Source organism: Carcharhinus amblyrhynchos, chromosome 9 (assembly GCF_965287045.1).
Source record: "Carcharhinus amblyrhynchos chromosome 9, sCarAmb.v2.hapA, whole genome shotgun sequence".
NCBI classification, from domain to species: Eukaryota; Metazoa; Chordata; class Chondrichthyes; order Carcharhiniformes; family Carcharhinidae; genus Carcharhinus; species Carcharhinus amblyrhynchos.
In genome coordinates this window covers 100,700,144-100,725,247 of record NC_137332.1, presented here as the reverse complement: position 1 = coordinate 100,725,247, position 25,104 = coordinate 100,700,144, and the positions used below count along the sequence as shown (strand labels likewise).

Sequence of the window (25,104 nt, the reverse complement as noted above, 5' to 3'; positions counted from 1 at the left end):
ACGATAACAATAGGCCTCAGCTTGCTGAGCCATGTTTGAGAAGTTACTGTGTTTGTTCAGGAAGGAATTGATTTGAAAAACTAAATATTTAATAAGACAGAGTTGAATTGAAAGTTGGTGCGCAATGAAACAGAATTTGATGATTGGATGCTGGATAAGATTTGAGAAATGTTTGAGAGAAAGTCGACAGGAAGAAACAAATAGTGTGAGATCACGGAGATGGGAGACCAAAGATTAGATTATTGAATCAGGATGAAGAAATAGATCTCGCTGCTTTTCAGAAGTGGGCTATTGATGTCTGGTTCGTGGAATGTCTGGTTGGTTCGAAAAAAGAAATTAAACGCTGTCGCTGCAAGAGTGGGTCAGAGGCTGAGAATTTGGTGGAGAGTAACTCAGCTCCTGGGCAAAAGTGACTCGATGGGCCGAACGGCCTCCTTCTGCACTACAAGGATTCTATGGTTGATCGATGGTTGAGTTTATTCAGACAACAACTGAAGAGAGGGAGAGGGGAGGGGAGGGGGAGATTGTTGATGTTCTGTGAATTCTGTGTTGAAGTTGGAAAATTGTGGGTGAACTGAGGCAGTTTGATGCTGTTGTCCGGATTGTAACCGCGGGGAGACAGACCTGGGGCAATGCCATTGAGATGATGGAAAATGAGCTGCCGGATTGACTGTTGTCGGAAAGAGAGAAAGATCAAATAAGTTTCAAATCAAAACCGGGACTGAAGCGGATCCTCGGCTTCCGGGTGGGAGAAATTAAACAGGAAAATTACAGTGAAATAGAAATGAGAGTGAGTGAAAGGAATTTCAGATTGTGTCCCCAGAATTGAGAAAATAAAACAAGTTTTACTTTTTAAGTTGAAGAAGTTTGCAGAAGTTTTGGAATTGAAACACACTCTGTTGGAAACTCCGCCCTCTGTTGTTTCAATGTAACAATCTTCAATGTTTCCTTTTCTGTTATTTGTGAAACGCGGTTTTCCCTTCATTTCAACAACAGACATTAGTGAAGAAAGAAGATGTGATGGAATTTATTTTATCCCCTTTTAAAAGGCACGTGCTACGTTTGTAAGGTTGAAAAGATCCAGAGTGAAACTTGAAGTGATGTGAGAAAGAATTGTGTGTACAGATGTGTGTGTGTAAATGTCCTGTTAGTGAATGAGGAAAGGCTGTGTGAATGCTCTGCATTGCTGTTCCTTCAGACCGGCTCCAACTCTGATGTGTTCTCCTGAAAATGGTGAGGTCTAAAGGGGGAGAACAGATTAAAAGTTTTGAAACTGAAAACTTGTTACCGCTACAATGAAACTCTTTTGAAACGGGTGAAACATGTGGATTTCTAATCCTGATACAAATCCACATCTGTCAGAGTGGAGTCGTTTTTTTAAAGCTTTGACGGTGTAATTTCGAATTGAGGAGCTGAATTTAAGGTGATTGTTGGTGGATTATTCTTGTGTTTAAAATCTTCATAAAAAGCAGCTTGAGGAACAATTGGGATTTTATCTTCTAATCCAAATTGCGCCAAGGTTTTTACTCCGAAATATCCAGTTTGAAATGGTGAATCCACAAGACTTGAAGAAATATTTTTGTTCTGCTGAAACCGCCATTACTCTGAGAACATTGTAACCCAGTCTCTTCTTGAAATCACAGTAACAGTGAATTCCTTCACCAAACATGTTTTAATTTAGAATTAACCCATTCAGCTCCGAGCACAATAAACCTTTTCTGTTTCATAAACTCACACACATCCGCACAGGTAACAATTGTGTCCAACACTGCAAAGTGTAACAGTATTTCCAACAGTTACAAGAACTGGAAACTTAGCTGCAGACACCAGTTTGTACAAAGGCTTTGATATTTCAAAGATATTTGTGATTTGCCAAGACAGAGTGCTTGGAAATGGGAGATCTTAACTTGAGCACACTTTCCAATGGAGTTTTTGTTGAAGTATTTTATCAGTCTCACAAGTCGGCTTACATTATCACTGCAATTGTTACTGTGAAAATCCCCGAGTGGCCACACTCAGGCACCTGTTGCTGAGGGAGAATTTAGCATGGTCAATGCACCTAACCAGCACATCTTTTGGACTGTGGGAGGAAACCCACACAGACGCAGGCAGAAGGTGCGGACTCTACACAGGCAGTGACCCCAACCGGGAATAGAACTTGGGTTCTTGGTGCTGCCCATTGCACCCACTTAAAGAAACATTAAAAAAGGGCAGAAGAAATTGAAATTCACAAATTCTTTACATGTGAATTAATATTTTAAAATGCTTAAGGAGAAATTTGCTGGGATTTAAAATACACTTTAGCTTATGCATAGGACTATGTCAATTTGAGATGATTTGATAAATGTAAGTATCATTTAATCTGCTTAAATAATGATATGTCATCTAAGATAAGGAGCAAACATGTCGTCCCAGAAATCAAATTCAATGTCAAAAAATTATATTTGATTGTCAATGTTATCCAGGGCTCCCAGTTGAGATCGGATGGAAAATAATGGGATGTTTCTCCAAGGAGAGTGATTGAGAGAGAGATGTAGTGTTAGGAAACATACACACTGCACACATATTAGCATCATCATGGGTGTAATCTGGTATTGAGCTATATTTTACAGAAAGGAAAATAGTTTAGACTGGTAATTTGCTGACTTATTCTTGGTGATGTTCGTGCCCTTGTATAGAGGAAGGTTTCTAACCAGCTAATAAGATTTTTAACAGGATCCTTAACTCCCCTTCCCCACCCCGCCATGCCAAGTAATAATGTTGGGAAATGAGTGCTGGTGTGATTGATGAGTGTCATTCTGTTATGTGTATCGTAGGAACTATACAATCAGTGAGGAGAAGCTTTAGCCTGAGTGAGACAGAGACCAAAGGAGTAAATTTGGTTATGTGGTTCCAAGTGGAAATTTAACTCACAAATCTTTTGCACATTCAGTTTTAGAGGAAAGGCCAAATTCTAAGGTAAAACCGGCAGCCTTCAAGTAAGTTAAATAGCCTAGCTGCCCCAGGTTTTCTGTAGATGTGTATCTTCTGTGAAAACCATTGTTGGAAGGTGAAAACAGAAGTAAAAGTCAGCAAGCACACCCATAGTACCCCTGCAATGGCCATTTTACAGGTATAGCTCAAAACTCTCTCTCTCTGACTGTGGAATTCAGGCAAGTCAGCAAGGAATGCACCTGAAAAGAAAACTGGGAAGCTTCAGAAACTACAGAAGACTGGATTCACAAAACTGACTCTTCACTTGCTGAAACCAACTCCACTGAGAGCTTGAATCACAACAGCTGCACCACTCACTCAGACTCAACTCACAGCTTTTGCCTTACAGGCCACACCGCTACTCTGAACAGGCAGCACAGAGCCACATTCACTGGCCACACTGGACACAGCATCTTATTTGGACCAATCTAGAGAGATCTACCCAGCAGACACCCCATCTCCTGGGCCTGGGCAGCACAGTGGCACAGTGCTTAGCATAACTGCCTCATAGCGCCAGAGACCTGGGTTCGATTCCCGGCTTGGGCAGCTGTCTGTACCGAGTCTGCACGTTCTCCCCGTGTCAGCATGGGTTTCCTCTTATTCACAGTAAACTTCATTGCAATGTTAACATAAGTCTACTTGTGACACTAATAAATAAACTGGAAACTTTAACTTCTGGTCAGCACCCTCTACCCCTCCCCAACCCCCAATTCCCCCACCCCTCTCACCCCAACCATGTACAAACCCCAAGGGAGCTCTGTTGAAGAGGATGCAGCAGTGGGACAAGGTTACAGTGATGCAGATGAAATGTGTACATGAACATTGCACAGTCTTCACCTCGATCCTGCTGGGTCATTTCTGAAGACATTTAAGAGGCAATCACATTGCTGTGGGTCTGGAGTTATCCTGTGTCTCTGGATTCCTATCCAGTGATAATACCTCTACACTGTCAGCAGCCCAAACTCCATGTGGAAGTACCAGGCATGTATCACACACCTTGATGTGTGATGGGCTATCTAAATCAGGAATTACTGCTTGGGGAGGTGGAACTGGATAGGAACACAAAGGTCACCTTCCTGCATCTTCCAGATCTGAATCTGGAATGAGAGGCTGGAATGGTAAAAGATCATTGTGATCCAGCTAAAGAGATGTGCAAAGAACTGATTTTATCTTCACTTACAATCCCAGGTGGCAATCTTTTTCGAATATCCAGATACAAATATCCACCAAATATTCCCATCACCGTCTGTTACCACCTCTTGATGTGCATTTCTGACCTTGCAATGGTCCCTCTGCTGTGGAAGCAGACAGGACTGTCACTCAGCCTCTGCTGTTCTCAGCCAGCCTCTCAGGCCTAAACACAGAACCCCGTCCCCAGCTACTGTGGGGACCAGTGGCCGACCACAACACTCTTGCCTGCTTGTGCCGATCTACCCTCACAACTTGCCCCAAACCCCACCAGCTCAGAGAGATCCACTTTGTGACTCCCACTACAATAGCCAGCACAAACCCCCACCCCTCCCCTGTCATGGCCAGCCCAGAGCATGACCCTCCCTCCCACACTGATCAATGTCACACAGTGCACAGTGTTTCCCTCCTGCCCACCAGCACCAGTCAGCTGCCCCAGTCTGGCCCCTCCCCAATAGGCCTGCCCCCTCAGGCCCCACCTTCATTGCATGGCCTGATACCCAGTTGGCAGTGCCAGGGTGCTGGACTGGCATTGCCCAAGTATCACCCTCCCTTCCAGTTGCCCCTGGGGGGGAGCCACAAGGCCTCTATTTCTACCAGCGAGGCCATTATGTCTAGTTCCCCATTGGTGGGGGCCCGCTGTGACTCGCACTGGAGAGAATCTCTCCTGGTGAGGCCACAGAAGCAAGTGAACCCAGACGATAATGTCCCAGACTCGTGAATTCAATACAAAAAATATGTAAATTTTATTTGAATGATTTATTCAGCCTTGCACTGGAAATGGACGTGAGGCTGACCTTGCCGGATGTCTGGTGTGGGTAAGATCCTGAAAGGGGAGAAATCGGGTGTGAACCTGATTTCTCAACTTGCTCACCATATTACCAGCTCACCCTGACCATCAGCCAGTGGGGCACAAAGGTAAGATCACCTCCCTAGACAGGATAAACAGAGTGAAAGTGTTAATAATCATACATAAGCTGCTATTAGAGAAACCACAGTCTCTGTTAAAGCTTACCCAGGTAAGCGTCAAGGCCTCGGCACAAGGAAGGTAAGCCTAGAATAGAGGTTCATTTATTAACAAAGACTACTAAACTGAAAGAGTTCATTAAATTAGACATCTGGAGATGGGAGAGGTATTTGATATCTCCAAACCCAGACACAAGACAGGATGTTATAGGTAACTTGTAACAACATGAATTCATAGAATCATAGAATCCTTACAGGTAGGATGCCATTCAGTCCATCGAGTCTGCACTGACCACAATCCCACTCAGACCCTATTCTTGTAACCCTCATGTTTACGCTGCGAATGCCCCTGTCACTAGGGTCAATTCATCATGGCCAATCAACCTAACCCACACATCTTTGGACTGTGGGTGGAAACCGGAGCACCTAGAGGAAGACCACACGTCCAATAGGAGAATGTGCAAACGCCACACAGACAAGTGTCTGGCTGGAATTGAACCCTGGTCCTTGATGCTGTGAGGCAGCAATGCTAACCACTGTGCCACCGTGTTGCCCAACAGTGCCACCATGCTGCCCCACTATGCTGCCTCTATTAGATGAGCTAATATGATTGAATGTTCATGCTACTTGGATATTATAATTGTTATAACCCAGGTCAGAAACTCCAAGGTATTTTATGAAGTCAGCTTGAACCATGTTTTACATTTTGAATTTGGCGAGAAAAAGCATGCAATGTTTCACTTCAGCTATGATATAATGACCCACTCGGGAGCGTTTCTCAATAAAAATTTATTTAAGAATACAGTTCACAAATAGAATGAATATTAGCAATAACCTTTATTATTACGGACAAGAAAAACAGTACCATGTTAGTGTACAAACTTTAACAATTAAATACACCTTCCAATATAAGAAGCATCTTTAAAAACATACATCAACGTCACGTTTAGCACAGAAAATAAGAATACCCATGTGGTTTGCAACTCAGTAATGCCTGTTGTGAATTAGTCCTTTGGATAGCTTTGAAACTCTGGCATGTCAGCCTTATAACTTCCAACAGACATTGAGACAGAGATAAAGCCACTGCTGGCATCTAGCTATTAACCAGCAAACCACTGACAGCACAGTTTTCATTCCAGGAAGGCAAGAAAAATTGCTTCCAACAGAGCAGAATTTCTAATAACGGAGAGAGGCACGGAAATACCTCCTTTCAGTTTGAAGTCCAAACATCTTCTAACTAAAAAAGTAGCCAGCAGCCCAAACCAAAAGTGAAATAACTCTTATCATCTGACCTGTCAAGCATTCTTTCCTCTCACAATTGAAAAACGTTGTTAACTCATAAAGCTCCAGGACGTCATAGTAGGCCCAGATTAAAAATGAACAAAACCCCATTTGAACCATTTAAACAGCAAAATAATGACACCTTAGAACAAAAGTTGGCAAATACAGCAAAAAAAAAGCTGCTTACAAACTGCAGAGAGATGATTTAAATATTCCAAGTCTTAAAGGCACAATCGTGTCACATAATTAAACAGGCATGCAATGGTGGTGATTGGTGTTTAACATTTGTATCATATGCATGTTGTAACCTTAATCAATAGTTGTGAGTGGATAGTGATAACTCCCATACCATGATTGGTATGTTAGTTACTTGTAATCATGTCCAAAAGTATAACTGCTTGTGCAATTCTGAATTCTGTACAATGGCTGGCTTTCTGGGATGCTTGCTATATAGCTGGCATAGATATGAGACTTAGTTTGGTTATGTCAAGGGAAAAATGTTGTAACAACTAGAAAAGCCTGATTACCAAAAAGCCCCACAACACAGGGCAGTCAGAATGCCTTAAACAGTGTAGATCCTGATAGATCAATGACTGACAACCCATACCCTTTAGAATCAGTGCAGGGTAAACAATAATTGCCTGATGAAGGAGCAGCGCTACAAAAGCATGTAATTCCAGATAAATCCCTTGGACTTCATCTTGGTGTTGTGAGACTGCTTACTCCAGAATCTGTGCAGAATAAACAGGTCAGATCAGAATAGCTTCAACAGTGCAGCTCCAGATGGAGCAATTCCTGATAAACTATTGCCACAGTTCCATTCACACAGAGTCACATATGTAGGGTTTAAATCAGTCCAACACTGTCATTTCAATGAAATTTTCCCAGATTCTCGCATCCACTGTGCCACTGATCTCAGGACTGGTATCCCTGGATTACAAATGGGACACTGAAGATGAGAGAGAAATACATCGCTATAGATTGAGGCAAACCCAGCAGAGCTGGAACACCCCCAACAAAACCCATCAGATCCACCCAACTCCACATATACCAGCAGCAAAATCTATCAGACCCCCGAACACCTAATACTGCAGAAATCTGGAATAGGACAGACAGTGTCGGAGTGAAATTAAAAGGGAACCAGGAAAGTAAAGTGAGGGCATGAAAATATCAAGCAACCTCCAAGGATGTTCTCTAAGTACATGAAGAGAAAAGGAGAAGGAAAGGGTCGGGTCTGTTGCAGACCAATAAGATAGTCTGTGTGAGAGGGTGGAGAATGTGGTGAGATTGTGAATAAATACATTCCCACTGTCTTTGGGTAACAGGGAGCAATGCTGATATTGCTGTTAAGGAAGAAGAATGTGAATTACTGAATCAAATAAACATTGTAACAGAGGATGGATTAACAGATTTTAGAGTTTTCAAAGTAGATAAATCTCCTGGTTAAAAGAAGCAAGGGAGGACATTCAAGAAGCTCTGAGCATCAGAATCATCCATCCCAGGCTACAGGAGTGTGGAAGGAGATTAAAGGACTGCCAACATTACACCATGGATTGAAAAGGGAAGAAAAGGTAATCTGTGTAATTATACCCCAGTTAGTGTAACTTCAGTGTTGGAAGAATTATTGGAACCAATTTTGAGGAACAGCACAAACCTTCATTCAGACTCAGCTGAATTAAAATTTGGAAGAGGTGAGAAGGAGGGTTGATGAGGGCAGTGGGGTGGATGTGGTCAAGGGAGATTTTAAAAATGCTTTAGACAAGGTCCCCATGGTGGATATAATTATGAGGAGCCAATGTAAATAGAGATGACACATTTACCTTAGCAGAGGGTCAAAAACCAGGGGCACAGATTTAAAATAATTGGGAGAAAGATCAGGGGGGAAATGAGGAAGGAGTTTTTCACCCAGTGGGTGGTAGGGATCCGGGACTCACTGTCTGAAAGGATGGTAGAGGCAGAAACTCTCACCACATTCAATCAATTCTTGGATGTCAAGATGAAGAGTATTGATCCACAGAGCTACAGACCGAGTACAGGAAGGTAAGATTAGGCTGGAGAGTTCTTCATTAACAGGCAGGATTACGATGGGCTGAATGGCCTTGCTCTCAATTATAAATTTTCTACGACTGAACATTCCATCCACACAACACCAGCTAAACCCATCAGAACCCCAAACACCAGCTAAACCCATCAGAGCCCCAAACACCAGCTAAACCCATCAGAGCCCCAAACACCAGCTAAACCCATCAGAGCCCCAAACACCAGCTAAACCCATCAGAGACCCAAACACCAGCTAAACCCACCAGAGCCCCAAACACCAGTTAAACCCATCAGAGCCCCAAACACCAGCTAACCCCATCAGAACCCCAAACACCAGCTAAACCTATCAGACCCCCAAACACCAGCTAAACCCATCAGACCCCCAAACACCAGCTAAACCCATCAGAGCCCCAAACACCAGCTAAACCCATCAGACCCCCAAACACCAGCTAAACCCGACAGACCCCCAAACGCCAGCTTAACTCCGAAATTCTACTTCACAACCCAAACATCCAGCGAATGATCAGAATCATCTCAAAACACGACTGATATTAAATCCTGTGGGAGCGGCACAGCTCAGTGACCAACTTCAATGAAAGATCGAGTGTTACAAATTCGTTAAGGAAACTGAGTATCTTAGCAGAGACTGGCGAGGCTGTGATGTTTCGACACCTCAATACCCACAATGTCTCCACCCTCAGACTGTACAGGAGCAGCCGTCTCCAGAAGGTCAGTCTCAAAGCTCAGTGTTGGATTGGATGAGCTGTTCTTTAGTGACTATACAGCGAGAGACAGACACTGAGCTCACATCCCACCCATCAGATTGTACAGTTAAATCCAGGGGGAATATCCCAGTTAGAAGGATCAGCTCCCAATATTTATCAATACAGTTCATACCTAAGGAATGCATGAAGGAGCTAGATGAGGAATCTCCTTTAACAGAAGCTGTTAAAGGAAGAGGAGGCATTAAAAACTGTTCATTATCAGAGAGAGAAACTGTGGATGTGGTAAAGAGAAAATGAGAGAGACAAAGAGAAACATGGAGAAAGAAAGAGGTTCTCACACACATACTGACGGTGACACACACAAGTAAACTCTCTCTCACACACACGGTGTTTGATGATCACCTTACCGTTTGCAGGATTGTTGTCACTCTCCCCTCTCCCTGTAAAACAAGGAATGTTCAGTGAGTGACGAGAGGGAGAGAAAATCAGAGGCAGAGGCTGGAACCCCCACAACCAAATTCTGAACCTTCACTCCCACCACAACCTGAGACCCTCACTCCCACTCTGACCCTGGACCATTACTCTGACCTGAAACCGTCACAGATACCCTGAACTCCAATCAGCAATCTGAGACTCTTCCCACAATTCACAGACACTCCCCCTTTATCATGAGCCCCCTACCCTCCCATCCCAACCCTGGGGATGTTCCACCCACTCCGTGCTCCCCCCCCTCCCCACCCACAACACCAACCTGAGACCCACAGCCTGAGCCACCCCCACCCTGGAATACTCTCCCAGAATCCCTCCCCCCGCAGTGAGGAGCTGCTATTTTCCCTCCAATTCCTACCTTTCTTCTTGTAGATGACGACAGCCACAATGAGAGCGATGAGCACAAGAACCCCGACCACAATCCCGACAGTAACAGCAACCTGGGAGCGAGACTTTGGTTCTGTTAGAGAGAGAATCAGAGAGACTGAGTGAATCAGGGAGAGGGAAAAGTGAGAATCAGAGAGAGGGAATGTGAGAGAGTGGGACAAAATGAGAGAGAGAGAGAGATTGAGAGAAAGAGAGAGGGCGAGCATCTCAGAGTGAGTGAGGGAGTGAATAAGAGATACAGAAAGCTCAGACAGAGAGAATGAGAGGGTGAATCAGAGAGAGAGGGAGAATCAGGAAACACAGGAAAAAGGACACAGGAACCATCCATCTGGCCCATCCAGTTGATCCTGGTATTTATGTTCCACTTGAGCCTCCCCCCATCATTCCTCATCTAATTCAACCATTTTAACTCTATTCCCCGTCCCTCATTTGCTTGTCTATCTTCCCCTTAAACTATACTGTTCAGTTCAGCCACTCCCTGTGGCAGCGAGCTCCACATTCTCATCACTCTTTGGGTGAAGAGATTTCTCATGAATTCCCCATTGGGTTTCTTGTATTGATGGCTACTGGATAGGCTCTTCCCACAACAGGGACACTCTCAATGTGTCTGTCTATAAAAAGCCTTTCATAATTTTAAAGTCTTCAGATTAGATCAACCCTCAGCCTTCTGTTTTCCCGAGAGCAGAGACCCAGCCGGTTAATCCTTTCCTGAGATGTCCACCCACTCATTTCTGGAATCATCTCTGTAAATCTTCTCTACACTCTCTCCCCGACTCTATATCCTTTGTATCAAATGGTGACTGGAACTGCTCATGGTCACAGAATTATCACATAATACAGAATTATGCAAAGTACTCACAAACAACAACTGCACTGCGCATATCATCTGCAGGTAGTGGGAATTGTGGAAAGGGCTAATGGGACTTTAAAAGAAAAATTACCTAAACTGACTGAAGAAAGTGGATTAAATTGGCTGAGGGTATTGCCCTTGACATTGTCTCACATGCGGGTGACTCCCTATTCGCGGACCGGACTGTCAGCTGCAGAGATAGTCTATCGTCGGCCAATGAGGACTGCCTGGGATGCCCATGAAAATCCCCTAGAGGGATTAGACCTCCATGTGATGGGTGAACAGATGGAGAATTATTTGAAGCAATTAACACTTTCTCTGAAGTTTCTCCACTCACAGATGAAACAGGCAAATCTCCCACAGACAGCAGGGACAGCTACCTCTCAATACCCCGTGGTCGAACCTGGAGATTACGTATTGGTAAAGAACTGGGATAGGAAGAAATTAGGACAACGCTGGAGCGGACCTTTTCAACTACTACTGACCACATCGACTTGGGTCAAGCTTGACGGATGTTCAAGTTGGCTACACTTGTCTGATTACAAGAAGATTGTCTCCAACCCAGATACGAACACAGGATGAAGATCTTCATTATATTTTTCGGACTTTGTGGACTATTTGGACTTATTGGACACATGGTAGTAAAAAAAAGTTACCAAAGACTGCACGCTAATACTTATATATATATGTCATATATGTATGTTGAAAAATTGAATATAAGCAACTGTTGGGTTTGTAGCCACATCCCCATCCATTCGTGGGAAGGAATACCTCTCCAATCCCTCCCATCTGATATAGCAGAAACAGTTGAATGGATTCGATGTCAAAACCCGACAGGGATCGGGGGAGATATGATAGAATGGAAACTGGCTGGCTATGAAATGATTAGGTTTTCAACCTGGTACCAGCCTGCTTATACTCATGCCTTGCTTCCACCCTCCCTTGTCATCCCCTTGAATGATGTGCGAGGTTCCCTATGTTTTAGTAAATCAGAGAAAGGAAAGTTGATGGGGCAAAGTAGATGCAACCTTACAGCTGAGTGGCAAGGACCAAAAGCAAATCTATCTAACAAGGGTATGTTTGTTCTTGATTGGTCTAAAGTATGGAATATAACCTCTAATAGCTTGTGGGCACATACTTCCCAAACACCCTGGATGACATTGGCTGATGATTTTATGGCCTATAATGGAACAACTGACAAACGTAACAGCGGCAGAAGCCAGGACAACTGGACAGGCACTGGCCGAGATCTTGGCTGAGGTGGTGCTGTCCGGACTGTGGCATTACAAAATCGACTGGCTTTAGATTATCTGTTAGCCTCACAGGGAGGCACGTCTGCTATTATAGGTCAGGAATGCTGCACTTATATCCCAGAAACATCTGAAAATATCACCAACCTGGCTGAACATATTAAGAAACAGGCTACTCAGATTCAAGAGGTTGGCTGTGAATTTCATGAGTATAACCCACCGGGTTGGTTAGGATGGTTGGGTCACGGATTATTCGATTGGATCTTTAAGGCTTTTATTTTGCTATTATTACTGTTACTTGGGATAGGATTGCTTGGTTGCTTGTGTAAATGCATTACTAATCGAGTCATGGATATACCTGTTCAGTTAGTTGTCATGATATGACAAAAGGAGGGAATGTGTATGAATGAAGCCGTGCATGATGGGAAAAAACGGTCAAGTATTTGGTATAAAATAAAGGAAAGCTGACCAAGCTATTCCAAAAGGCCAGACCCCTGTAAAACTGACTCTGAATCACCTAAGTCATGACGAACACCCGAGAAGGCCAAATGACTGACCTCAGTCTGTCTTGATGTGGTTGACTCCATATACCCTGAGATAACATACAGGAAATTAGATAAGGTCAGATAAGAGAGTCACAGAAATTTTTATTACATCAGGAAACAAGACATGATCAGGGATCACAGAACCTTCTTGTCCCCTCAAAGGGCAAGATAATGATATTATTGATGAGACAAAGAGGTCTTAGAGGTCACTGAATCCTAATACAATTGATGATGTATTACTGCTTGTATTACTAATTGAACATGTACACTGATAAGAAAAAGGTATAACTGTGGAACTGATTCTAGAAGCTGGCGCGGTCTTGGGATAGAGTCAGCAGTTTATAGGGACTGCTCTCTGTCTCCAAAATTCTGCCAGATACTGCATGCAGTTTTGTGGTAATAAAGGCTAGCTGTTTTTTCAAAGCAAACTTTGTTAAGTTTTAATAACACAGCTTGGAAAACAAGAAATTCTCCACTACAAGATTGCAGTTATAACACAGGAAACCCCTTTTGCAGCAGTGCTGACATCCCTGTCTTTGAAGTTACTTGTGCGATTGTGGCTATCCCAGCAGGACTCTTCCTGTTGAAAGCCTGTATCGTGATCTGCCATCAGCAGCTGTTAAAAGCCTGTATCGTAAACCACCATCTGTGTAACGATGTCTAACTAATACAAGTAGATAAGATTTACAAAGTCTACAAAATAACAGCCAGATTAAACTCTCTGTCTTTTTACAAATGAGTGTTAAAGCATGTAAGACATGAACAAATTACTTATATTAATGTCAGGATCAATATAAGCCTGGGAAGATCAGCCATGATGAAGGGTTATGTTTGTGACATATTCCAGGTACAAAATCCATTAACCCTTTTCCTTCAGGCACAAAATGCATTCATCCTTTTCCCTACTTCACCACTGACCAGAAACTCAGCTGGACTCACCACATAAACTCAGTGGCTGCAGGACAGGTCAGAGACTAGGAATACTGTGGCAAATAACTCACCTCCTGACTCCCCAGAGCCTATTCACCATCTACAAGGCACAAGTCAGGAGTGTGATGGAATACTCCCCACTTGCCTGGATGGGTGCACCTCCAACAACACTCAAGAAGCTTGACACCATCCAGGATAAAGCAGCCTGCTTGACAGACACCACATCTACAAACATTCAATCTCTCTACCAACGCTCACTTGCAGCAGCGTGTACTGTCTACAAGATGCACTGCAGCAATTCACTGAAGATCCTTAGACAGCACCTTAAAAATACATGACCACTTCCAAATAGAGGGACAAGGACAGCAGATAAATGGGAAAACCACCACCTGCAAGTTCCCTCCAAGCCATTCACCATCCTGACTTGGAAATATATCAGCGTTCCTGCGTGGTCACTGGGTCAAAATCCTAGAATTCCCTCCCTAACAGCACTGTCACCACCACCTTCTCAAGGGCAACTAGGGGTGTGCAATAAATGCTGGTCAGCCAGCAACACCCATGTTCCACCAATGAATTAAAAAAAAATTCCACTTTCTGTCACTCCGAATAACTCCCTTTACTCACAATCTCTGCTTCTATCTCAAAGTCAGTGAGTGAGCATTCTGTCACTCATCCCCTAACTCTATATGCTTTCACCTTGTCAATCAGTCCATCACAAACACCCTTTTCTATTACATTTGAAAAATTAGATGATATTATATCTATTACAGTAACATTGTCTATTTCCTTTGTTACATCCTCAAAAAATCCATTAAGTGGAGTAAAACAAGATTTTCCATTTCAAAATCCATGCTGACTATTCATTGTTAGAGTATTTGATTCTGGATTTTCATGAATTGTCTCCAATAGAAGGAATTCCATTATTTTTCTGAATATTGATCTTAATCTGACTGAAGTAAACTTCCAGGATGCACTGGGTCCTGTCCTACTGTAATATTTGATATGATTTATTAGTCACATGTATTGGTATACAATGAAAAGTATTGTTTCTTGGATATACTGGGGCCTGTCTACCCTCTAATATCCCAGGCACACTGGGCCCCACCTCCTGTAATATCCTGTGATACACTGGATCATCGCATACAGTAATATCCCAGGATACACCAGGCCCTGTCTATCCACTGATATCCCAGGATACACCAGGCCCTGGAAGGCTGCAATATCCAAGGATACACTGGGATTTGTTCTACTCTAATATCCCAGGATACACTGCATTTTGTATTATTGCAGTATCCCAGGATACACTAGGTCCTGTCAGGCTGCATATCCCAGATACACTGAGCCCCACCATAGTGTAATATCCCAAAACACCCCAGGTCCAGACTGACTCTAATGTCCAGTGTGACATCAGGCCCTGTGCTAATCTAATATAGTAAGAAGTATGACAACAGCAGGTTTAAGTCTAACCAATTTATTTGATAGTAAACTCACAAGCTTTTGGGGTTTGCCCTTTGTCAGGTGAATGGAGAGTTCTGGCCTCAGATTCTCCGGTCACCTGACAAAGGGCAAACCCCGAAAGCTTGTGAGTTTACTATCAAATAAATTGGTTGGACGTAAAGCTTGGTGTTGTTACACTTCTTAGTGTGTTTATCCCAGTCCAACGCAGGCATCTCCACATCTAATCTAATATCCCATGATACACTATATCATGTCACACTGTAATATGTGGTCCACTTTGGTAGGAATAATGGTAGGAAGGACTATTACTTACGTGGCGAAAAACTGCAGCAGGCGCGGTGCAGAGGGACCTCGGGGTCCTTGTGCATGAGTCGCAAAAACCAGCTTGCAGGTGCAGCAGGTGGTCAGGAAGGCGAATGGGATGCTGGCCTTCATAGCGAGGGGGATTGAATATAAAAGTAGGGAGGTCTTGCTGCGGCTGTATAGGGCATTGGTGAGGCCGCAGCTGGAGTACTGTGTGCAGTTTTGGGCGCCGCACTTACGCAAGGATATTTTGGCCCTGGAGGGAGTGCAGAGGAGGTTTATTAGGCTGATGCCGGAGTTGAGGGAGTTGAGCTATGAGGAGAGGCTGAATAAACTAGGCTTGTACTCGTTAGAGTTTAGAAGAATGAGGGGAGATCTCATTGAGACATATAAGATGATGAATGGGATGGATAGGATAGAGGTGGAGAGACTCTTCCCACTCTGAAAGGACAGTAGGACTAGGGGGCACAGCCTCAAGATAAAGGGGGGGCGGTTTAGAACGGAGTTGAGGAAGAACTTCTTCACTCAAAGGGTGGTGAATCTCTGGAATTCTCTGCCCGTTGAAGTGGTGGAGGCTACCTCGCTAAATATTTTAACACGCGGGTTGATGGGTTTTTGATAAGAGAGGGGATTAAGGGTTATGGGGAGAGGGCGGGAATGTGGAAATGAGCCACGACAGATCAGCCATGATCTTATTGAATGGCGAGGCAGGCTCGAAGGGCTAGATGGCCTACTCCTGCTCCTATTTCTTATGTTCTTTTATGTTCTTACACCAGGCCTGTTATACCGTAATATCCCAGGATACACCAACATCAGTCATACTTTAATATCCCAGGGTACTCTGGGCTCTGTTGTACTGTAATATTGCAGGATACTCTGGGCGCTGACCAACTAAAGGATCTCATGATACACAGCGCCCTGTCCCACTGTAATGTCCAATAACGCAATGGGTCCTGTATCCCAGTTATTTCCCAGCATGCACCGGGCCCTGTCGTGCTGGAATATCCCAAGGTACACCGGGCTGTATCCATCCTGTGATATCCCACAACACACTGATCCTGTTGCACTGTAATACAGCATGATTCAGTGGGGTATGTTTCATATCAAATCCATGGATACACAATTACTTCCTCTAATGGTGGTGCTATGATATATACCACACTGAAGGTTAATATTTATTTCCCTCTCTCTGTATCCCGGGCCTCAGACTGTCCTGGGCTGACAGCTCAGCACTGACCCTCCTCCTGTGATCCTGCTCTGAGGCTGGGTCCTCTCTAACAGTGAGAAACAGTCTTACCGTAAATCACCACCAGTGTCTCCTTCATCCCGCTGTGTTCCACCCGACAGAATACACGGCCTGGTCCTCTGGATCAAACTCGATCCATTTCCGGATCTGGTAGGTGCTGTCGTGATTGGGTAAGATCCCAGTGGACAGAGTCTCACCAATCACCACTCCATCTCTCCACAGATTCACCTCGATGGCTTGAGGGTAAAACCCGGTGACGGCACAGGACAGCCGGTTAGAATCACCCAGACGGGTAAAGGACACGACGGGGGCAACTGAGAGAGAAAGAAAGAGGAGTCAGTACAGGAACCTCGAGATAGGGAGTCCCAGCATCACCCCCTTCACCGACTCTCACTCCCCCCCTCACTCACCGACTCTCACTCCCCCCTCACTCACCAACTCTCACTCCCCCACTCCCCCCTCACTCACCGACTCTCACTCCCACCTCACTCACCGACTCTCACTCCCCCCTCACTCACCAACTCTCACTCCCCCCCTCACTCACCGACTCTCACTCCCACCTCACTCACCGACTCTCACTCCCCCCCTCACTCACCGACTCTCATTCCCCCCATCCCGCCCCCCCACCCCACACCCCCGCCTCCCCCACCCGCCCCCTCTCACCCCCTCCGTCCCCCTCCAAACAACTCCCCCGTCCCCCCCCCAAACAACCTCCCCCCGTCCCCCCGCCAAACAATCCCCCGCCTCCGTCCCCCCACAAACAACCCCCCCTCCGCCACCCCCCAAACAACCCCCCCTCTGCCACCCCCCAAACAACCCCCCCTCCGCCACCCCCCAAACTAACCCCCCTCCGTCCCACCCCAAACAACCCCCCCGCCACCCCCCAAACAAACCCCCCTCCTTCCCCCCCAAACAACCCCCCGCTCCGTCCTCCCCCAAACAACCCCCCCTCCGTCCCCCCCAAACAACACCCCCGTCCCCCCCCAAAACAACCCCTCCAAACAACCCCCCACCTCCGTCCACCCCCAAACAACCCTCCCCTCCATCCCCCCCCAAAAATCCCCCCTCCATCCCCCCCCAAACATCCCCCCTCCATCCCCCCCCAAACAACACCCCCGTCCCCCCCCAAAACAACCCCCCCTCCGTCCCCCCCCAACAACCCCCCCTCCGTCCCCCCAAAACAACACCCCCGTCCCCCCCAAAACAACCCCCCCCAAACAACCCCCCCTCCGCCCCCCAACAACCCCCCCTCCGTCCTCCCCCAAACAATACCCCCGTCCCCCCCCAAAACACCCCCCCCAAACAACCCCCTGCTTCCGTCCCCCCCAAACAACCCTCCTCTTCGTCCCCCCCAACAACCCCCCCTCCGTCCCCCCCCCAAACAATACCCCCGTCCCCCCCAAAACACCCCCCCAAACAACCCCCTGCCTCCGTCCCCCCAAACAACCCTCCTCTTCGTCCCCCCCAACAACCCCCGCTCCGTCCCCCCCCAACAACCCCCCCCCGTCCCCCCCAAACAACACCCCCCGACCCCCCCCAAAACAACCCCCCCAAACAACCCTCCCCTCCGTCCCCCCCCAAACAACCCTCCCTCCGTCCCCCCCAACAACACCCCCTCCGTCCCCCCCAAACACCCCCGTCCCCCCCCCAAACAACCCCCCCAAACAACCCCCCGCTCCGTCCCCCCCCAAACAACCCCCTACCTCCAACCACCCCCCCAACCAACTCCCCCTTCCAATCCCCCACCCGACCCGACCCCACCTCACTCACCGACTCTCACTCACCAGTTCTCAATTCTCTCTGTCCGTAGTCCAGGTATTTTCTCAGCCACTCGATACACTCCACCTCCAGGTAATCTTTCCATCGCTGAATGATGTCGGTCTGTTGGTCCCACCTGTTTTTGGCGCTCTCCCCCCAGGACACCGGGGTCACCCACACCATGTGATCCTTGTCGAAGCTGAGAAAATCATGTCCATCCCACCCATACTGGGTGAATCCACTCGTGGTCCCATTATCCCTCAGGTCACAGCCAGTCATCAGCTGGAGGAAATGGATCCCTGTGGATCAGAAACACAAACAGCCAATCAAGGACACTCCCAATGGGTGAGCCCACCTGCACAGCCAATCAGAACTAACCTCACTGCGTGATCTCATCCCACCAGCCAATCAACATCAACTACTCTGCCCCCGCCCCCACTCACAGCCAATCAGAGCCAGCCTCAATCCCTCCACACATTCACAGCCAATCACGTTTCCTGTCACATAGAACATAGAACATAGAACATTACAGCGCAGAACAGGCCCTTCGGCCCACGATGTTGCGCCGACCAGTTACAAAAACAATGACCCACTAGCCTATACCAATCCCTTTTCGTCCATAAACCTATCCAGAGATCTCTTAAACGCCCCCAAACTAGACGCATTTACAACTGCAGCAGGCAGGGCATTCCAATCCCTCACCACCCGCTGGGTAAAGAACCTACCCCTGACATCCGTCCTGTAGCTACCCCCCCTTAATTTAAAGCCATGCCCCCTCGTGCTAGCTTTCTCCATCCGAGGAAAAAGGCTATCACTATCCACCCTATCTAAACCTCTAATCATCTTATATGTTTCAATAAGATCCCCTCTTAGCCGCCTTCTTTCCAACGAAAACAACCCTAAATCCCTCAGTCTCTCCTCAAACCTAATTATAAGTGTGGGGAAGTTTTTTTTGTTATATTTTTTACTTTTTTTTTGCTGTTACCTGTTTCAGGGATGGCAGTTCGGGCAGTGTGCTGCATCTCCTGTGGGATGTATGTGGTGAGGGAATCCAGTAGTGTTTCAGGGGATTTTACTTGTAGGAAGTGTCTTAGATTGAAGCTTCTGGAGGAGCGTGTTAAGGAGCTGGAGGTGGTATTAGATGAGCTCCGCATAATTCGTGAGGCTGAGAGAGACATTGATAGGAGTTTTAAGGAAATAGTCACTCCTAGTAATCAGTCTTGGGTCAATGTCAAGAGGAGGGGAAAGAAGCATGTGGGAGGAGAATCCCCTGGGGCTGTTCCCCTCCAAAATAGGTTTTCGGTCCTGGAGGCTACAGTTGAGGAAGCATCAACTGGGGATAGCCAGAGGGAGCAGGACTCTGGGGGTGAGCCTATTGTAAAAGCTCAGGTGTCTAGGGGATGCAAGAGATTGGGCCTCGTGATTGGGGACTCTACAGTTAAAGGGACGGATAGGAGAGTTGGTAGCAAGGGTAGGGATTCAGGGCTGGTGTGTTGCCTACCAGGGGCTGGGGTCCGGGATGTGTCAGAGAGGATATTCAAGACTCTTAGGGGAGAGGGTGATCAACCCCAAGTTATAATTCATGTGGGGACACATGACATAGGGAGGCTAAGGGAAGGGGATATTAAGCAGAGTTTCATGGAGTTGGGATGGAAACTAAAGGCCAAGTCAAACAGAGTGGTTATCTCTGGACTCTTGCCTGTGCCACGGGATAGTTTAGAGAGGAATAGGGAGAGGGAAAGTTTGAACTTGTGGCTGAGGGGATGGTGCAGGAGGGAGGGGTTTAATTACTTGAGCAATTGGGGCTCATTCTGGGGAAGATGGGATCTCTATAAGAGTGATGGTATACATCTGAACCAGAGGGGAACAAATATCCTGGGGGGTAAATTTGTGAAGGCTATGCGGAGTGGTTTAAACTGATTCAGAGGGGGGGTGGGATCCTGGGTAGAGGGGGTGAAAGTGAGGGGGGCATAGAAGGGGATGGCATTGCACGGCATTGTGAGGGTGGGGCGGAGCGAGGTTTGAAATGTATATACTTTAACGCAAGGAGTATTCGCAATAAGGTGGATGAACTTGCAGCGTGGACCAGTACCTGGGACTTTGATGTTGTGGCCATTTCAGAGACGTGGATAGAGCAGGGTCAGGAATGGATGTTGCAGGTGCCAGGGTACAAGTGCTTTAGTCGGAGTAGAGAAGGAGGTAGAAGGGGGGGTGGAGTAGCATTATTGGTCAAGGACTATATCACAGTGTCAGAGAGGAAGTTTAATGAGGATTTGTCTGTTGAGGTAGTATGGGCAGAAATTAGAAATAGGAGAGGAGAGGTCACCCTGTTGGGAGTCTTTTATAGACCTCCAAAAAGTTCTAGAGAGGTTGAGGAAAGGATTGCAGAGACGATCCTGGTTAGGAGTGAAAGTAATAGGGTAATTGTTATGGGGGATTTTAACTTTACTAACATTGATTGGAATAGCTATAGCTCTAGCTCGTTAGAGGGGTCAGTTTTTGTTCAAAGTGTGCAGGAAGGTTTTTTAACTCAATATGTAGATAGGCCAACTAGAGGTGAGGCTATATTGGACTTGGTGCTGGGAAATGAGCCAGACCAGGTGCTAGACTTGGAAGTTGGTGTGCTTTTTGGTGATAGTGACCACAATTCGGTTACGTTCACCTTAGTGATGGAAAGGGATAGGCATGAACCTCGGGCCAGTAGTTTTAGCTGGGGGAAGGGTAACTATGAGGCCATTAGGAGAGAATTAGGAAGCATTGGTTGGACTAGGAGATTACAGGGACTAGGAACGTCTGAAATGTGGAGTTTGTTCAAGGAGCAGCTACTGTGGGTCTGTGATAGGTATGTCCCTGTCAGGCAAGGAGGAATTGGTAGGGCTAGGGAACCGTGGTGCACGAAAAAAGTTGATTTGTTGGTTAGGAAGAAGAAGGAGGCTTATGTTCGGATGAGGCTTGAGGGCTCGGGTAGTGCAGTAGAAAGCTTTAGATTGGCTAGGAGGGAGTTGAAGAGGGAGTTAAGAAGGGCTAGAAGAGGGCATGAGATGACTTTGGCTGATAGGATTAAGGAGAATCCTAAGGCGTTCTATAGGTATGTCAAGAATAGAAGGTTGGTCAGGGCAAGATTAGGGCCAGTTACAGACAGTAGGGGGAAGTTGTGTGTGGAACCGGAAGAGATTGGAGAGGCATTGAACCATTATTTCTCTTCGGTGTTCACACAGGACGATATGAATGTAGCTGAGGAGGTCACTGGGGTGAAGGGGTGTAAAATAGAAAGTATTGTAGTTGATACAGAGGATGTGTTGGATATTCTAGAAGGGTTGAAAATAGATAAGTCCCCTGGTCCAGACGGGATTTACCCTAGGATTCTATGGGAGGCAAGAGAGGTGATTGCAGAGCCACTGGCTCTGATCTTCAGGTCGTCGTTGGTCTCTGGTATAGTACCGGAAGATTGGAGGACAGCGAATGTTGTCCCATTGTTTAAGAAGGGGAGCAGAGACTTCCCTGGGAATTATAGACCAGTGAGTCTTACTTCTGTAGTGGGCAAGGTTTTAGAAAGAATTATTAGGGATAGGATTTATAGTTATTTGGAGAGTAATGAATTGATTAGAGATAGTCAGCATGGTTTTGTAGCGGGAAGGTCGTGCCTTACTAACCTTATTGAGTTCTTTGAGAAGGTGACCAAAGAGGTGGATAGGGGTAAGGCAGTAGATGTGGTATATATGGATTTTAGTAAGGCGTTTGATAAGGTTCACCATGGTATGCTTCTGCAGAAAATGCAGATGTATGGGATTGGTGGTAATTTAGGTACTTGGATCAGGAATTGGTTAGCAGATAGGAGACAGAGGGTGGTGGTTGATGGTAATTATTCATCATGGAGTTCGGTTACGAGTGGTGTGCCTCAGGGATCTGTTTTGGGGCCACTGCTGTTCGTAATCTTTATTAATGATCTGGATGAGGGTATAGTTGGGTGGATTAGTAAGTTTGCTGATGACACCAAAGTCGGAGGTGTGGTAGATTGTGAGGAAAGGTGTCGAAGTTTGCAGGGTGACTTGGACAGGTTGCAGAGCTGGGCCGCGAGGTGGCGGATGGAGTTTAATGCGGAGAAGTGTGAGGTAATCCATTTCGGTAGGAATAACAGATGTGTTGAGTATAGGGCTAACGGGAGGACTTTGAATAGAGTGGAGGAGCAGAGGGATCTAGGTGTATGTGTACATAGATCCCTGAAAGTTGGGAATCAAGTAGATAAGGTTGTTAAGAAGGCATACGGTGTCTTGGCGTTTATTGGTAGGGGGATTGAATTTAGGAGTCGCAGCGTCATGTTGCAACTGTACACAACTCTGGTGCGGCCGCACTTGGAGTACTGTGTGCAGTTCTGGTCCCCACATTACAGGAAGGATGTGGAGGCTTTGGAGAGGGTGCAGAGGAGGTTTACCAGGATGTTGCCTGGTATGCAGGGGAGGTCCTATGAGGAGAGACTGAGGGATTTGGGGTTGTTTTCACTGGAAAGAAGGCGGCTAAGAGGGGATCTTATAGAAACATATAAGATGATTAGAGGTTTAGATAGGGTGGATGGTGATAGCCTGTTTCCTCGGATGGAGAAATCTAGCACGAGGGGGCATGGCTTTAAATTAAGGGGGGTAGTTATAGGACGGATGTCAGGGGCAGGTTCTTTACCCAGAGGGTGGTGAGGGACTGGAATGCCCTGCCTGCTGCAGTTGTAAATGCGCCTAGTTTGGGGGCGTTTAAGAGATTGGTGGATAGGTTTATGGACGAAAAGGGAGTGGTTTAGATTAGTGGGTCAATGTTTTTTTTTAAAAATAAGACTGGTCGGCGCAACATTGTGGGCCGAAGGGCCTGTTCCGCGCTGTAATGTTCTATGTTCTATGTTCTATGTTCATAGGACCTCCCCACCATTCCAGGCAACATCCTAGTAAACCTCCTCTGCACCCTCTCCAACGCCTCCACATCCTTCTTGTAATGCGGGGACCAGAACTGCACACAGTACTCCAAGTGCGGCCGCACTAGAGTAGTGTACAGTTGCAACATTACACTGCGACTCCTAAATTCAATCCCCCTACCAATAAACGCCAAGACACCGTACGCCTTCTCCAATCGCAGCCAATCAGCCTCCGGCTCCCGGTTCCTGATCCACTCTGGGTTTCTCCTCATTCCCACCTGGATCCCCGGGTGCTGGGAGAGTGAGCACTCACCTCCTGTCTGGCTGCTGAGGGACATGAGGAGCTGAGTATAAACTTTAAAACCCATCTCCTGCTCCTGTGCGAGGATCTTCTTCCGCTCCCAGGATGCCGGACCCTCGCTCTCCACCATCCACTGCTCCCGGGGGATCAGCTCCCTCCGATCACTGTCATACATAACAAACTGGACACCGTCCACATAACCGACACCCACAAACTCCGGGAAACCCGGGATCGGAGTCATTCCCGTGAGGAAATACCGGAGAGAGTGAGAGCCTGAAATAGAGAGAGAGAGAATTCAGGATATACACCCTAAAAACACCAACACCCTCACACACACACACACACAGATCAGGGCATGAACCCCAAAACACTGATTCCAAACCGAGAGCAAAACCTCCACCCAGCCAGGCATTGCCCCTCTCACACCATCACTCACTGACCCAGGGTTAATACCCCAGTACCCAGCCTGGCATTGCCCCTCTCACACCCCATCACTCACTGACCCAGGGTTAATACCCCAGTACCCAGCCTGGCATTGCCCCTCTCACACCCCATCACTCACTGACCCAGGGTTAATACCCCAGTACCCAGCCTGGCATTGCCCCTCTCACACCCCATCACTCACTGACCCAGGGTTAATACCCCAGTACCCAGCCTGGCATTGCCCCTCTCACACCCCATCACTCACCTGCAGACACCTCTCCACACAGAAGGACCAGCTCTATCAGTCCAATCATTGCTGCTTCCCTCATCTTGGGGAAACATTTGGAGGAAACTCTTTTTCGAAGAAAGACCATTTTCTCAACTCACTCCTTTTGTCTTTTCTCGTTCACACTGAGCCTCAATCTGATTGGTTCAGTCCTATTTTGTGTCCAATCAGTCCGTATTCGAAAAGGCGGAATTGAACCTGAGTCCCTGGTTTGTGAGGAAGCAAGACTAACCACTGTGCCACGTGACTTCCTTCAGAAATAAATCAGAAAAGCAAATGGAGCCAACATCTTTATAGCAAAGGGATTCGAGAACAGAACAAAAAATTTTAGACCGTTGCTGAAACTGCAATTCTGTGTAGAGTTATCCTGGGATTTGTACAGAGAAGGTTTAACTGGCTGATTCTTGGAATGATTGGGATTTGTTTTATGAGGAAAGTTTGTGCAGGTTGGGGAATTATTCATTGGAATTTAGAAAAGAATAGAGTGATCTCACTGAAACAGATTAGATTCTGATCGGGCTTCATTGGTAAGACACTGAAAGATTCTGTTGGTGAGCAATAAAACATGAGGGCAAAGCCTCAGGGTAAGAGGTGAACCTGATAAAATGACGAGAAATTTCTTCACTCACCTTTGTGATTTACAACCACAGAAAATTAAGGATGAATCCTTACTGAAGGTATTGAAGATGAATAGATCTATGATGTCTCAGGGAATGGGGGTTACAGAGAGCAGGACTGAAAGTTGAGGTGAGGCAGATCAACTATGATTGTGTTGGAACTCGGGACAGGTTCAAGGGGTTGAATGGAC

General features: G+C 46.4%; 1 pseudogene across 1 annotated transcript; it reads right to left on the bottom strand.

Moving 5' to 3' along the window:
* Window positions 1-1,194: 1,194 nt before the first annotated feature.
* On the bottom strand, window positions 1,195-24,391 carry LOC145348660 (class I histocompatibility antigen, F10 alpha chain-like; annotated as a pseudogene). Its single transcript, XR_013887957.1, has 6 exons — window positions 24,276-24,391; window positions 23,600-23,860; window positions 18,416-18,688; window positions 16,683-16,945; window positions 9,954-10,122; window positions 1,195-1,240 (listed from the first exon to the last, which is right to left on the bottom strand). The product of XR_013887957.1 is annotated as a class I histocompatibility antigen, F10 alpha chain-like (transcript).
* Between the last annotated feature and the right edge of the window lie 713 nt (window positions 24,392-25,104).